At 42.3% G+C, this 14,559-nt stretch overlaps 2 long non-coding RNA genes across 2 annotated transcripts; both read right to left on the bottom strand.

Moving 5' to 3' along the window:
- Positions 1 to 12: 12 nt before the first annotated feature.
- Positions 13 to 786, bottom strand: LOC119340183. Its single transcript, XR_005164430.1, has 3 exons — positions 650 to 786; positions 500 to 554; positions 13 to 283 (listed from the first exon to the last, which is right to left on the bottom strand). It is a non-coding gene; the product is annotated as an uncharacterized LOC119340183 (long non-coding RNA).
- Positions 787 to 1,951: 1,165 nt separating this feature from the next.
- Positions 1,952 to 5,785, bottom strand: LOC119340182. Its single transcript, XR_005164429.1, has 6 exons — positions 5,762 to 5,785; positions 5,587 to 5,678; positions 4,529 to 4,664; positions 3,894 to 4,069; positions 2,525 to 2,660; positions 1,952 to 2,276 (listed from the first exon to the last, which is right to left on the bottom strand). It is a non-coding gene; the product is annotated as an uncharacterized LOC119340182 (long non-coding RNA).
- Between the last annotated feature and the right edge of the window lie 8,774 nt (positions 5,786 to 14,559).

The following is a 14,559-nucleotide window of genomic DNA, read 5'->3' as shown; positions in this document are numbered from 1 at the left end:
AAAAGTGTTCACTATCTTGCAATCTTGTTCGGAAGCCTGCAACCTGAAATGAAGGTTATCACTCTAAAATAGCATGGTCATATTAGTGACCGTGCAAGCTTCAAGATTAAAAACTGATAAGCAGCCCCTTCAAATAATTGTGAATGGAACAGAAAATGTGTGAAAGTTTCTTGCCTTTATCACGTCACTACAACTTGACCATGCTGATTTACAACCTGCTTCCTTGACGGATGGAGAGCGTGCATTTTGTGCAGCACAAACGAAGTAACTACCCAAGGGCGCTCTACAGAGTGAACATGAAAGATGTATATAACAAATGAACCAACTATAAAAAATTCTTTCATGCCCATTTTCTTCTTAATCTCTGATGCCCATATTCTAGCGATGTAAACTATCTCATTTAAAGCATAGTCAGAGAACTGCTGGCATACAATAAAAGTTTACGAAGTCAATGCAAAACTATCATATCAGCAAAAGGCATGCTTATAAGGAACAGTACCGTCGAAGCGTGTGATCATGGTTGCATCAGTTCCATGAGCTTCCGTTTGCTTTCCCTGGAATGTTGGAAATTAAAAGGTAAGGCTAATTGGATTAAATGTAAGATGTTGCCATCGATATTATTCAGAATAAGAAGAATCTCATGTTTAACCTTGTCAAGTTGCAGACTACACAGACAGAAGGCTCGGTAGGTTCTGTTCGGGCTCTTCTAATGCCTCTTGTGGCTAAACACTCAGACATCAAGGAAAAAAGACTTGTACCACTGATCTGATTGGTAATAACAACGATACATGTCTATAATCCTTACAATTGTTGAGGAAATCGTTAACTGGTAGCTGCTCGGTTGGCTGGTGAGTAGGGGATTAATCGGCTAATCGGCAAGTTCATCGGCTATTTAATCAACTAATCAGATGATTTATCAGTTTATAGGCTACTCGATAACCCTACGAGTAGGGATTAATCGGCAAGTTAACTGGTTAATCGGATGCATTCTTGAACAGGGATCCTGACACTGTTTTTATGTCAGTACAATTGAAGATATAAGATAGAATAAGGAGGAATAAGTTACTCATGTAGAGGATATGACTTCCATCGATAAATGTGCGGCTCGATGTTGAAGCCTGAATAAGGGTCGCCTCGGGGCTGACTGCCCTTGCCTATTTCAACTGAAACACCATCACCATGTTTTACAACAACAACGACATTGTCGTCCAAGAGGTCCATATCCTCAACCTGTCCTTCGAGATTGATGATCTCATCACAAGAAACCTTGAGCCATCCATGGCGCTAGCTGGTTGTAGTGCCGTCCTGCCGCTGATGCTAAGATGGCAGAGGAGGCTCCAATCCATTTGCATCCAGTAGCTTGAGAGCATTGAGTCCGAAAGTCCGAGTGCTGGACCAAGCTCTGCTATATGAAAACTTGTTGAGAAGAACTATATTGAGAAATGTTAAAAGAAAGTAAGAAACACATAAAATATACATGAGCTGAAGATGATGGAAGAATAATAAACATCTTTATTTATATATTATATTTCAGACAGGAATAAAATGAAAACATAAAAAGGGTTTCTAAAAGGAAAACTCACGCTTGCATTTGCATACATTACAATATTTTTTTCATCTGCAATAACAGCAAGTTTGCATTGTCGCAAAAGTTCATCCAGGCTGGTAGGTGCAGGTGATGCTATAAGGGATAACCACTTAGACAGAACAAGTTATTGTTAGTAGGACGATGAGCAAAGAAAAATTATGCATTGCTTACTGAAAATGATGGGGATAGAATATAGTGTCTGGTCACGTAACCTGAATTGTGTATAGTTCATGGCGCATATTAGTGATATCACCTCAAGGCTAGAGAAGTGTGCCTCCTTTGTTTGGCATTGAAACCATGCATATCAAAGTTAGTTGATTACGATGGAACAGAAAAATGTTGGGTTAACTCTGAAAAGAGTGTCACGTTAAGGAAAATGTATCAGACTAAATTTGAGGCAATTAATGTTAGGATCGATGTTTAAAAAAAATCACAACTTGTGGTAGACTAAGTACGTTCTTGAGTTTTTATTTGTAATTGAATAGTTGACAGCACTTAGGATAACATGGTAGCTAGTATTCACTCAAAAATCTAGAATCACCCATCGGAAATCACCTCCTACTTGTCAATACAATATCATATAATATAAAGCGATTCAGAAAATAAAGACATGTTCATCTACCACACCCTACTACGGTACTACCACGTCTTCATCACTGGTGAGCGATCTGATCCTGTCTCTTCCTACCTGTGAAAACACAAATATTAAATTATATTGTTAAAGATATATTCATAAGACGTGAATAAGATGGAAAAGCAATATGGCAATCAATATCTCATCGACCCTGCAAGTTGCCAGCATCCTATGTGATGATCAATTTTAGACATAATTTTCAACTACAAGAATGGTTATACTACAATTCATCATTTCTTTGTTTTGGACATTTTTATCCAGAATAAGAGATAATACAAGGACAAACTAAAGCGGTGTAGTACCATCAGACATGGATAATTATGCAAGGACAAACTCATGTTCAGGGCATTATGTTTGTCTGCTACCAGCTTACTCCCTGGCTCTTTGTTGCAAATGCTCACCCAGTGGTCCAATAAAAATCTCAATCGCAGATCTATACTGCATTTCGGGGTGAACAAAAAAAACCAAAATAGATTAAGAACATGCCTGTATATTCCTATTCATAGAGAATTTATAAATTTGACAAAAAAAATGGAACTACAATAAAAAGAACAGGTGCATAATGCATTTTAATTTTGACCAGAAAATATATCATCAAAGAAGATGAAAGCAAAGACTATGTTTATACTCCCTCCGTTTCATAATGTAGTGCCTATAGATTTTCTGAGAAGTCAAACTTTGTAAAGTTTGAAAAAGTTTGTAGAGAAAAATATTTATATCTACAATAGCAAAAATATATAATGTGAAACTACATCTTATGATGAATCTAGTGATATATGTGTCACACTCTAGATGTAAATATTTTCCCCCACAAACTTGGTCAAAGTTTATGATGTTTGACTTTACAAAAAATTTATAGGCACTACATTATGGAACGGAGGGAGTATAATATTACTGATGGTACAGAACCATCAACCATAAAACATTTGCATGTCACAACTCCCATGTCAATCAAATTCATGTTAGAACTGTCAGTTCCCACCAAAGTCTTGTATTCTACGACCCTAACCCCCTCTCCATGATAACAAATCTACCGATCGGTCTTTTCGTTGCAGGATTAAGCGAATACACATGGGTTGGAGTATATTTGCCCCCATTTTAGTATAGCAAATTACAAGAACCCTCCACAACCCCAGAAAGTAGCCAACAGGCTTGCGAATACAGTGTTGCATGTATCCTGGAATGTTTAATTCTCTTCTTTTCTTGTTTTTTCTTTTTTTGCCTCTCTATCCCAATAGGTTTCGGGGAGATGAGTAGGTGGTAGGGTATAGAGGCCTGACTGAGAGGGGGGGAGGCTTTTGTAGTGTTAATCTGTATTATCACCCCATTGATTTGGTTCAGTGCAGGAGCTGAAGTCTTTTATAGCATGTAATAACCGACAACACAGGGAGGCTACTTACTACAGTATTTGGCCAGATTTAGTGTAAGCACCCATTGATATAAGTTAATCTGTATCACTACTATCTGACCTCTGCTTACTCTACTTTCTGAATTCTTCGAACATTCGATGGAATATGCTCTCTGAATTGGAATCCTCAAATATTCGATGGACTGACTCCATCAGTGTTATAAACTGAGCTCTTAGTTTTCTTGCACAATGATTATCAGGATAATATGTACTAATTACAATAAATTATAGTAGTAGACACAAGAAAGGCATGATGAACGAACCTTCGGTGGATCCATCGCAAGTCACCATTTATGTTGGGGCAAAGAGTCACAGAAGCCACCTTGTGAATCTCACCCATCACATCATCTCCAAAACTCCGTTATTCCTAGACGTGACATGAAGGGAATTTTACATATCAACATGTAGCTTCCCCTTCTGCCACATACTCCAGAGTACCCTGCCAAGTTCAGATGATGAAAATTTTACCATGGATCTCTAATCTAAGGCTTCTTTTCTAGAGGCTATGAACTGTGTTTCTAATGAACAAAGATTTATCCCCCAATGAAATGACACTATGGATATACCATTCTCGTCATACCCAAGTGATCTGGCAACTTTCCTGAAAGAATTGAACTTCATGTCCTCCATATAGAGCTTGTCTTGGTATACCAGTAAAAGCATTTATACAAATGTAGGATGTCTACACACGCATCCGCGTCACAAAACTACCGCAGTTCACCAAGTGCAAACTTCATCGGCAAGCATAACCAAACCTTCTTTTCGACAAAATTCTACTATCTCCTCCTGGTTGGTCACAGAAAGTACATACAGCAGAGCTTGCGGATTTTGAGTTTCAGCACAATTTTAGCGAACCTTTTAGATTTTTTGATGTTATTGCAAATATCTGTTTGCATACCTGTTCAGTCGGTTATCCGGGGTTTATGATCACCATAGCCCAAACAGTCAAACCTGGGACGTGTGCCTCCTCCAAGCACCTCTTTATCGAAAATCTCAAGCCCCCAATCATTGTCCTCGCTAACATTGTATGGTACCTACAAATCAAATTCAGTAACTTGGTCATTTCTTGCATGCAATAAAATGGGAAGTCCTTTTACACGCACTCCCATTTTACATTTTTTAAGAAAAAAAATCAGGCATCTAATCTAGAAGTTTGAAATGCAATGAACAAGTTAAGTATGAAGAATTGCGAACGCTGAGTGTTTATTTCATAAAGCTAGCACCATACCATTAGTCCCACCAGTAGCACCTTCCCCAACCAGCGCTACTGCTAAGTATGTATACCAGTAGCGCTTGTGGGTACACGCTACTGGTACACGTTAGCTGTACTGATAGCCCTATTACCTGCACTACTGCTAGGCTTTTCTCTAGTAGTGGTGTGGCGAATGCGTCCATGGGGCAGCAACCGAGCGCCGAAGCGGCGGACGGCGATGGCGACCTGCGCTCCAAGAGAGGCCGGCGAGTAGCAGATGTCGATGCCAACTGCATTGCCTCATTTGTGTACATAAAGAACAGAAAAAAAAATGCATTCTTCACAAGTTGGTAAAAAAAATTAACACATAAAGGTCAGTGCTACTTAGTACCGATGAAAATGATTTAACGAAGATACTCGAAATGGGACAAGAACAATGCAGTATGGAGTAGTGCTGATCTGATCCGCTGCCTTCAACACATGAAATTGTTTTTCATGGCAACATAGGATTATTCTACTGTGGGACGAAAAGACCAGGAAAAGTGTGGGCAGTATCAATTGCTAAAAAAGTGTTGGCAGTATTGTCAAGATGTCTGAATTGATGTTTGACAAACATGAGAATAGCACAAAAATACTTCAGAAAAATCATCAACAAATCTCACCAAAGAATGGCAAGTAACTGGATACTTGATAGTATTTAACTGAATTATGTACAAGGAACAGAATCACAAAACCACTCCATGGTGAATGTAACAAGAAATTACCCGTCATTGTGAGGGTGTTCAACATGGCGAACATACCCCGGTTCCTTCAATACGCGTTTATCTAGGTTTAACAGGCATGTTAGCCATCCTTCCTGCAGGACAAACAAGGTGTTTCACTTTCGAAATTCTTTATGCAGAACTCAGGGTCTCAGATTGCTCAAATTCTAATTTCTACCTACTGACAAAGTCATCCAAATGATATCAGGTTATAATGCCTCCTCAATTCGATCCTATGGAACTCGCGGATGATGCTCTCCAATGCATCGGGCTCTCCTCCAATTTTGATGATAGCCAAACTGAAGTCGTGCAACCTCTCTGCAAGCATAAAGAAATCAGAAAATCAAACAGTTTTTCACTTGTTTCCATTAGAAAACTATGCAACCAAATCGCACACTAATACAACACTATCAGCAACATGTCTATTTTACTGCACATATACTATATTGATCACTATTTTGCAGATCGAATTAACAGTAAAAATCCCGGCCACCACTTTTGCTGGACTTTATCAAGCCCTCTGTTTGATCTACGAGCGGCGGAATCGGACACCCGATGTGCCATCTCCGACCCTGACCTAGCCGCTGCTGCTGGATCCACGAGGCGCATCAAGGGATCGGGGCGGCGGCGGCGAGGACGCCGCCACCGTCGTAGCAGACGCCCATGATGGTGATGCCCATCCGGTGCTCCCCGTCGGTGCGCACGTCGGCGGAGGAGGAGCCCATGAGCGAGGCGGCGTCCATGGCGGAAATCTAATACAATTACAACAGAACCAATAGTGAAATGATGCAAGTGTAGGTCCAAACGTGTTCCTTGTCCGGCTGTGACGCGTATAATGGAGAGCGGCTCGGAGGGCGACCCGCTAGGCGCCCCGCGTCCGCCCGCGCCGTCCCCGGCGGGCGACCCCGCCGCCCCCTCCTTCCACTCCAATAGCCACCACCACCTCCCGGACCGCTGTTGATGGCTCCGCCATTGGCGGTGGACCTGTGCCATCCCCTGCCGGCGACGACCCCCCTGCACCCGCACCAGCATCGTCCCGCGGCCAGGTATCTCTTTCCACGCCCGTGTTCAGTCTTCCTTCCTTTCTGGGGTTTCCCCTGCTCACCCCGGCGATGTCCCATCGGGGGTCCTCTGGGTGGTCGCGCCGTTCCCGGCGGCGTGCTTCATGGCGGGCACGGTTGCCGACCTTCTTTCCTACTTCTTCTGTGACCCCAGCGAGACCCTTGTCGCCACCCCGGTGGCTGACCTCATCTTCTCCGTCCGCGTCGCTAGCGCTGCCGTCGCGTAGTTCACATCGTCATGTGATCAACACCCAAAGGGTTTACTAGAGTCAATAATCTAGTTCACATCGCTATCTGATTAACACCCGAAGAGTACTAAGGTATGATCATGTTTTGCTTGTGAGTGAAGTTTAGTCAACAGGTCTGTCACATTCAGAGCCGTATGTATTTTGCAAATATTCTATGTCTACAATGCTCTGCACGGAGCTACTCTAGCTAATTGCTCCCACTTTCAATATGTATCCAGATTGAGTCTTAGAGTCATCTAGATCGGTGTAAAAAGGTTGCATCGATGTAATGCTTTACGACGGACTCTTTTATCATCTCCATAATCGAGAAATATTTTCTTAGTCCTCACTAAGGATGATCTTGACCAATGTCCAGTGATCTACTCCTAGATCACTATTGTACTTCCTTGCCAAATACAGAGCAAGGTATACAATAAGTCTGGTACATAGCATAACATACTTTATAGAACCTATGATTGAGGCATAGGGAATGACTTTCATTCTCTTTTTTCTATTTTCTTCCGTGGTCGGGATTTGAGTCTTACTCAATTTCACACCTTTGCAATACAGGCAAAAACTTTTCTTTGTCTGTTCCATTTTGAACTACTTCAAAATCTTGACAAGGTATGTACTTATTGAAAAAACTTATCAAGCGTCTTGATCTATCTCAATAGATCTTGATGCTCAATATGTAAGTAGCTTTACTGAGGTCTTTCTTTTAAAGAACTCCTTTTAAATACTCCTTTATGCTTTCCAGAAAAAAATTCTACATCATTTCTGATCAACAATATGTTACTCACATATATTTGTCAGAAAGGCGGTAGTGCTCCCACTCACTTTATTGTAAATACAGGCTTCACCGCAAGTCTGTATAAAACTATATGCTTTGATCAACTTATCAAAGCGTGTATTCCAACTCTGAGATGCTTGCACCAGTCCATAGATGGATCGCTGGAGCTTGCACATTTTGTTAGCTCCTTTAGGATTGACAAAACATTCTGGTTGCATCATATAAAACTCTTCTTTAATAAATCCATTAAAGAATGTAGTTTTGACATCCATTTGCCAGATTTCATAAAATGTGGCAATTGCTAACATGATCCGGACAGACTTAAGCATCGCTATAGTTGAGAAAATCTCATTGTAGTCAACACCTTGAACTTGTCGAAAACCTTTTTGTGACAAGTCGAGCTTTGTAGATAGTAACACTACTATCAGTGTCCGTCTTCCTCTTGAAGATCCATTTATTTAACATGGCTTGCTGATCATCGAGCAAGTCAATCAAAGTCCATACTTTGTTCTCATACATGGATCCTATCTCAGATTTTATGGCCTCAAGCCATTTCACGGAATCTGGGCTCATCATCGCTTCCTCATAGTTCGTAGGTTCATCATGGTCTAGTAACATGACTTCCAGAACATGATTACCGTACCACTCTCGTGCGGATCTTATTCTGGAAGACCTACGAGGTTTGGTAGCAACTTGATCTGAAGTTTCATGATCATCATCATTAACTTCCTCACTAATTGGTGTAGGAATCACTGGAACTGATTTCTGTGATGAACTACTTTCCAATAAGGGAGAAGGTACAATTACCTCATCAAGTTCTACTTTCCTCCCACTCACTTCTTTCGAGAGAAACTTCTTTTCTAGAAAGGATCCATCTTAGCAACGAATAACTTGCCTTCGGATCTGTGATAGAAGGTGTACCCAATAGTTACCTTTGGGTATTCTATGAAGACGCACTTTTCCGATTTGGGTTCGAGCTTATCAGGTTGAAACTTTTTCATATAAGCATCGTAGCCCCAAACTTTTAAGAAACGACAACTTTGGTTTCTTGCCAAACCACAGTTCATAAGGCGTCGTCTCAACGGATTTCGATGATGCCCATTTTAAAGTGAATGTAACTGTCTCTAATGCATAACCCCAAAAACGATAGTGGTAAACCGATAAGAGACATCATAGATTGTACTATATCTAATAAAGTACTTGTTATGACGTTCGGACACACCATTAAGCTGTGGTGTTCCAGGTGGCATGAGTTTGTGAAACCACATTGTTTTAATTGAAGACCAAACTCGTAACTCAAATATTTGTCTCTGCGATCAAATTGCAGAAACTTTATTTTCTTGTTATGATGATTCTCCACTTCACTCTGAAATTCTTTGAACTTTTCAAATGTTTCAGACTTGTGCTTCATTAAGTAGATATACTCATATCTGCTCAATTCATCTTGTGAAGGTCAGAAAATAACGATACTTGCCACGAGCATTAACACTCATTGGATCTCATACATCAGTATGTATTATTTCCAACAAATCATGTGCTCGCTCCATTGTTCCAGAGAACGGAGTCTTAGTCATCTTGCCCATGAGGCATGGTTCGCAAGCATCAAGTGATTCATAATCAAGTGATTCCAAAAGCCCATCAACATGGAGTTTCTTCATGCGCTTTACACCAATATGACCTAAACGACAGTGCCACAAATAAGTTGCACTATCATTATTAATTTTACATCTTTTGGCTTCAATATTATGAATATGTGTATCACTACGATTGAGATCCAACAAACTATTTTCATTGGGTGTATGACCATCAAAGGTTTTATTCATTTAAACAGAACAACAATTATTCTCTGACTTTAAATGAATAACCGTATTGCAATAAACATGATCAAATTATATTCATGCTCAACGCAAACGCCAAATAACATTTATTTAGGTTCTACACTAATCTCAAAAATATAGGGAGTGTACGATGATGATCATATCAATCTTGGAACCACTTCCAACACACATCGTTACTTCACCCTCAACTAGTCTCTGTTTATTCTGTAACTCCTGTTTCGAATTACTAATCTTAGCAACCGAACAAGTATCAAATACTCAGGGGCTACTATAAACACTAGTAAGGCACACATCAATAACATGTATATCAAATATACCCTTGTTCACTTTGCCATCCTTTTTATCCACCAAATATTCAGGGCAATTCCGCTTCTAGTGACCATTTTCTTTGCAGTATAATCACTCAGTTTCAGGCTTTGTTCCAGCTTTGGGCTTCTTCGCGGGAGTGACAACTTGCTTGCCATTCTACTTGAAGTTCCTCTTTCTTTCCCTTTGCCCTTTTCTTTAAACTAGTGGTCTTGTCAATCATCAACACTTGATGCTCTTTTGCTTGATTTCTACCTTCGTCGATTTCAGCATCACGAAGAGCTCAGGAATCGTTTTCGTCATCCCTTGCATTATAGTTCATCACAAAGTTCTACTAACTTGGTGATGGTGACTAGAGAATTATGTCAATCACTATCTTATCTGGAAGATTAACTCCCACTTGATTCAAGCGATTGTAGTTCCCAGACAATCTGAGCACATGCTCACTAGTTGAGCGATTCTCCTCCATCTTTTAGCCATAGAACTTGTTGGAGACTTCATATCTCTCAACTCGGGTATTTGCTTGAAATATTGACTTCAGCTCCTGGATCATCTCATATGGTCCATGACGTTCAAAATGTATTTGAAGTCCTGATTCTAAGCCGTTAAGCATTCATAACGTCTGCATCTGCTCCTGCAATAGGTCTGTCACCTAGCGGTGCATTAAAGACATAATTCTTCTGTGCAGCAATGAGGATAAACCTCAGATCACGGATCCAATCCGCATCATTGCTACCAACATCTTTCAACACAATTTTCTCTAGGAACATATCAAAATAAACATATGAAAGTAACAACGCAAGCTATTGATCTACAACATAATTTGCAAAATACTACCAGGACTAAGTTTATGATAAATTAAAGTTCAATTAATCATATTACTTAAGAACTCCCACTTAGATAGACATCCCTCTAATCTTCTAAGTGATCACGTGATCCAAATCAACTAAACCATGTCCAATCATTACGTGAGATGGAGTAGTTTCAATGGTGAACATCACTATGTTGATCATATCTACTATATGATTCATGCTCGACCTTTCGGTCTCCGTGTTCCGAGGCCATATCTGTTATATGCTAGGCTCGTCAAGTTTAACCTGAGTATTCCGCGTGTGCAACTATTTTGCACCCGTTGTATTTGAACGTAGAGCTTATCACACCCGATCATCACGTGGTGTCTCAGCACGAAGAACTTTCGCAACGGTGCATACTCAGGGAGAACACTTCTTGATAATTAGTGAGAGATCATCTTAAAATGCAACCGTCAATCAAAGCAAGAATAAGATGTATAAAAGACAAACATCATATGCAATCAAAATATGTGACATGATATGGCCATGATCATCCTGCGCCTTTGATCTCCATCTCCAAAGTAATGTCATGATCTCTATCGTCACCGGCATGACACCATGATCTTCATCATCTTGATCTATATCAATGTGTCGTCACATGGTCGTCTCGCCAACTATTGCTCTTGCAACTATTGCTATCGCATAGCGATAAAGTAAAGCAAGTATTTGGCACTTGCATCTTATGCAACAAAGAGACAACCATAGGGATAGTGCCAGTTGCCGATCAATAAAACATGATCATCTCATACAACAACTTATATCTCATCACGTCTTGACCATATCACATCACAACATGCCCTGCAAAAACAAGTTAGACGTCCTCTACTTTGTTTTTGCAAATTTTACGTGGCTGCTACGGGCTGAGCAAGAACCGTTCTTACCTACGCATCAAAACCACAATGATAGTTCGTCAAGTTAGTGCTGTTTTAACCTTCGCAAGGACCGAGCGTAGCCATACTCGGTTCAACTAAAGTTGGAGAAACAGACACCCGCTAGTCACCTATGTGCGAAGCACGGCAGTAAAACCAATCTCGCGTAAGCGTACGCGTAATGTCGGTCCAGGCCGCTTCATCCAACAATACCGCTGAACCAAAGTATGACATGCTGGTAAGCAGTATGACTTGTATCGCCCATAACTCACTTGTGTTCTACTCGTGCATATAACATCAACGCATAAAACCTAGGCTCGGATGCCACTGTTGCGGAACGTAGTAATTTCAAAATTTTCCTACGCACACGCAAGATCATGGTGATGCATAGCAATGAGAGGGGAGAGTCTTGTCCACATACCCTCGTAGACCGAAAGCGGAAGCGTTAGCACAACGCGGTTGATGTAGTCGTACGTCTTCACGGCTCGACCGATCAAGCACCGAAACTACGGCACCTCCGAGTTCTAGCACACGTTCAGCTCGATGACGTCTCTCAAACTCCGATCCAGCCGAGTGTCGAGGAAGAGGTCCGTCAGCACGACGGTATGGTGACGATCTTGATGTTCTACCATTGCAGGGCTTCGCCTAAGCACCGCTACGATATTATCGAGGTGGACTATGGTGGAGGGGGCACCGCACACGGCTAAGAGATCCAAGAGATCAATTATTGTTGTGCCTAGAGGTGCCCCCTGCCCCCGTATATAAAGGAGCCAGGGGGAGGGGGTCGGCCGGCCAGGAGGGGCGCCAGGAGGAGTCCTCCTCCCACCGGGAGTAGGACTCCCCCCTTCCTTGTTGGAGTAGGAGAGAAGGAAAGAGGGGGAGAGGAGGAAAAAAAAGGGGGCTGCACCCCTTGTCCAATTCGGACCAGAAGGGGGCTGCGCACCTCCTTCCTTTTGGCCTCTCTCCTCTATTCCCGTATGGCCCAATAAGGCCCATATACTCCCCGGCGAATTCCCGTAACTCTCCGGTACTCCGAAAAATACCCGAATCACTCGGAACCTTTCCGAAGTCCGAATATAGTCGTCCAATATATCGATCTTTACGTCTCGACCATTTTGAGACTCCTCGTCATGTCCCCGATCTCATCCGGGACTCCGAACTCCTTCGGTACATCAAAACTCATAAACTCATAATATAACTGTCATCAAAACCTTAAGCGTGCGGACCCTACGGGTTCGAGAACTATGTAGACATGACCTAGAACTATTTCCGGTCAATAACCAATAGCGGAACCTGGATGCTCATATTGACTCCTACATATTCTACGAAGATCTTTATCGGTCAAACCGCATAACAACATACGTTGTTCCCTTTGTCATCGGTATGTTACTTGCCCGAGATTCGATCATCGGTATCTCAATACCTAATTCAATCTCGTTACCGGCAAGTCTCTTTACTCGTTCCGTAATACATCATCCTGTAACTAACTCATTAGCTACATTGCTTGCAAGGCTTATAGTGATGTGCATTACCAAGAGGGCCCAGAGATACCTCTCCAACAATCGGAGTGTCAAATCCTAATCTTGAAATACGCCAACCCAACATGTACCTTCGGAGACACCTGTAGAGCTCCTTTATAATCACCCAGTTACGTTGTGACGTTTGGTAGCACACAAAGTGTTCCTCCGATAAACGGGAGTTGCATAATCTCATAGTTATAGGAACATGTATAAGTCATGAAGAAAACAATAGCAACATACTAAACGATCAAGTGCTAAGCTAACGGAATGGGTCAAGTCAATCACATGATTCTCCTAATGATGTGATCCCATTAATCAAATGACAACTCTTTGTCCATGGCTAGGAAACATAACCATCTTTGATACACGAGCTAGTCAAGTAGAGGCATACTAATGACACTATGTTTTTCTATGTATTCACACATGTATTATGTTTCCAGTTAATACAATTCTAGCATGAATAATAAACATTTATCATGATATAAGGAAATAAATAATAACTTTATTATTGCCTCTAGGGCATATTTCCTTCACACCGGTATTGTACCGGGACCACCGGAAGGGTCCCGGAGGTCCACCGGGTAGGGCCGACTATCCCGGAGGGCCCCATGGGCTGAAGTGGGAAGGAAACCAACCCCTGGTGGGCTGATGCGCCCCCTTGCCCCCCCTGCGCCTAGGGTTGGAAACCCTAGGGGTGGGGGGCGCCCCACCTGACTTGGGGGGCAAGTCCCCCCTTTGGCCGCCGCCCCCCTTGAGATTGGATCTCTAGGGGGCCGGTGCCCCCCCCAGGGACCCTATATAAAGAGGGGGAGGGAGGGCTGCGCACCCTAGCCCCTGGCGCCTCCCTCTTCCCCCGCAACACCTCTCCCTCTCGCTGAGCTTGGCGAAGCCCTGCCGAGATTCCCCGCTACTTCCACCACCACGCCGTCGTGCTGCTGGATCTCCATCAACCTCTCCTTCCCCCTTACTGGATCAAGAAGGAGGAGCTGTCTTCCCCAACCGTACGTGTGTTGAATGCGGAGGTGCCGTCCGTTCGGCATCACGACGAGTACGACTCCATCAACCCCGTTCTCTTGAACGCTCCCGCTCGCGATCTACAAGCGTATGTAGATGCACTCCTCTCTCTCGTTGCTAGATGACTCCATAGATTGATCTTTGTGAAGCGTAGAATTTTTTTATTTTCTGCAACATTCCCCAACAGTGGCATCATGAGCTAGGTCTATGCGCAGTTTCTATGCACGAGTAGAACACAATTTTGTTGTGGGCGTAGATTTTGTAAATTTACTTGCCACTAGTAGTCTTATCTTGTTTCGGCGGCATCATGTTATGAAGCGGCCCCGACCGACCTTACACGTACGCTTACGTGAGACGGGTTCCACCAACTAACATGCACTAGTTGCATAAGGTGTCTAGCGGGTGTCTATCTCTCCCACTTTAGTCGGTTCGGATTCGATGAAAAGGGTCCTTATGAAGGGTAAATAGAAATTGGCATATCACGTTGTGGTTTTGAAGTA

Source organism: Triticum dicoccoides, chromosome 7B, assembly GCF_002162155.2.
Source record: "Triticum dicoccoides isolate Atlit2015 ecotype Zavitan chromosome 7B, WEW_v2.0, whole genome shotgun sequence".
Taxonomy (NCBI): domain Eukaryota; kingdom Viridiplantae; phylum Streptophyta; class Magnoliopsida; order Poales; family Poaceae; genus Triticum; species Triticum dicoccoides.
This window is presented reverse-complemented; position numbering and strand designations above follow the sequence as displayed.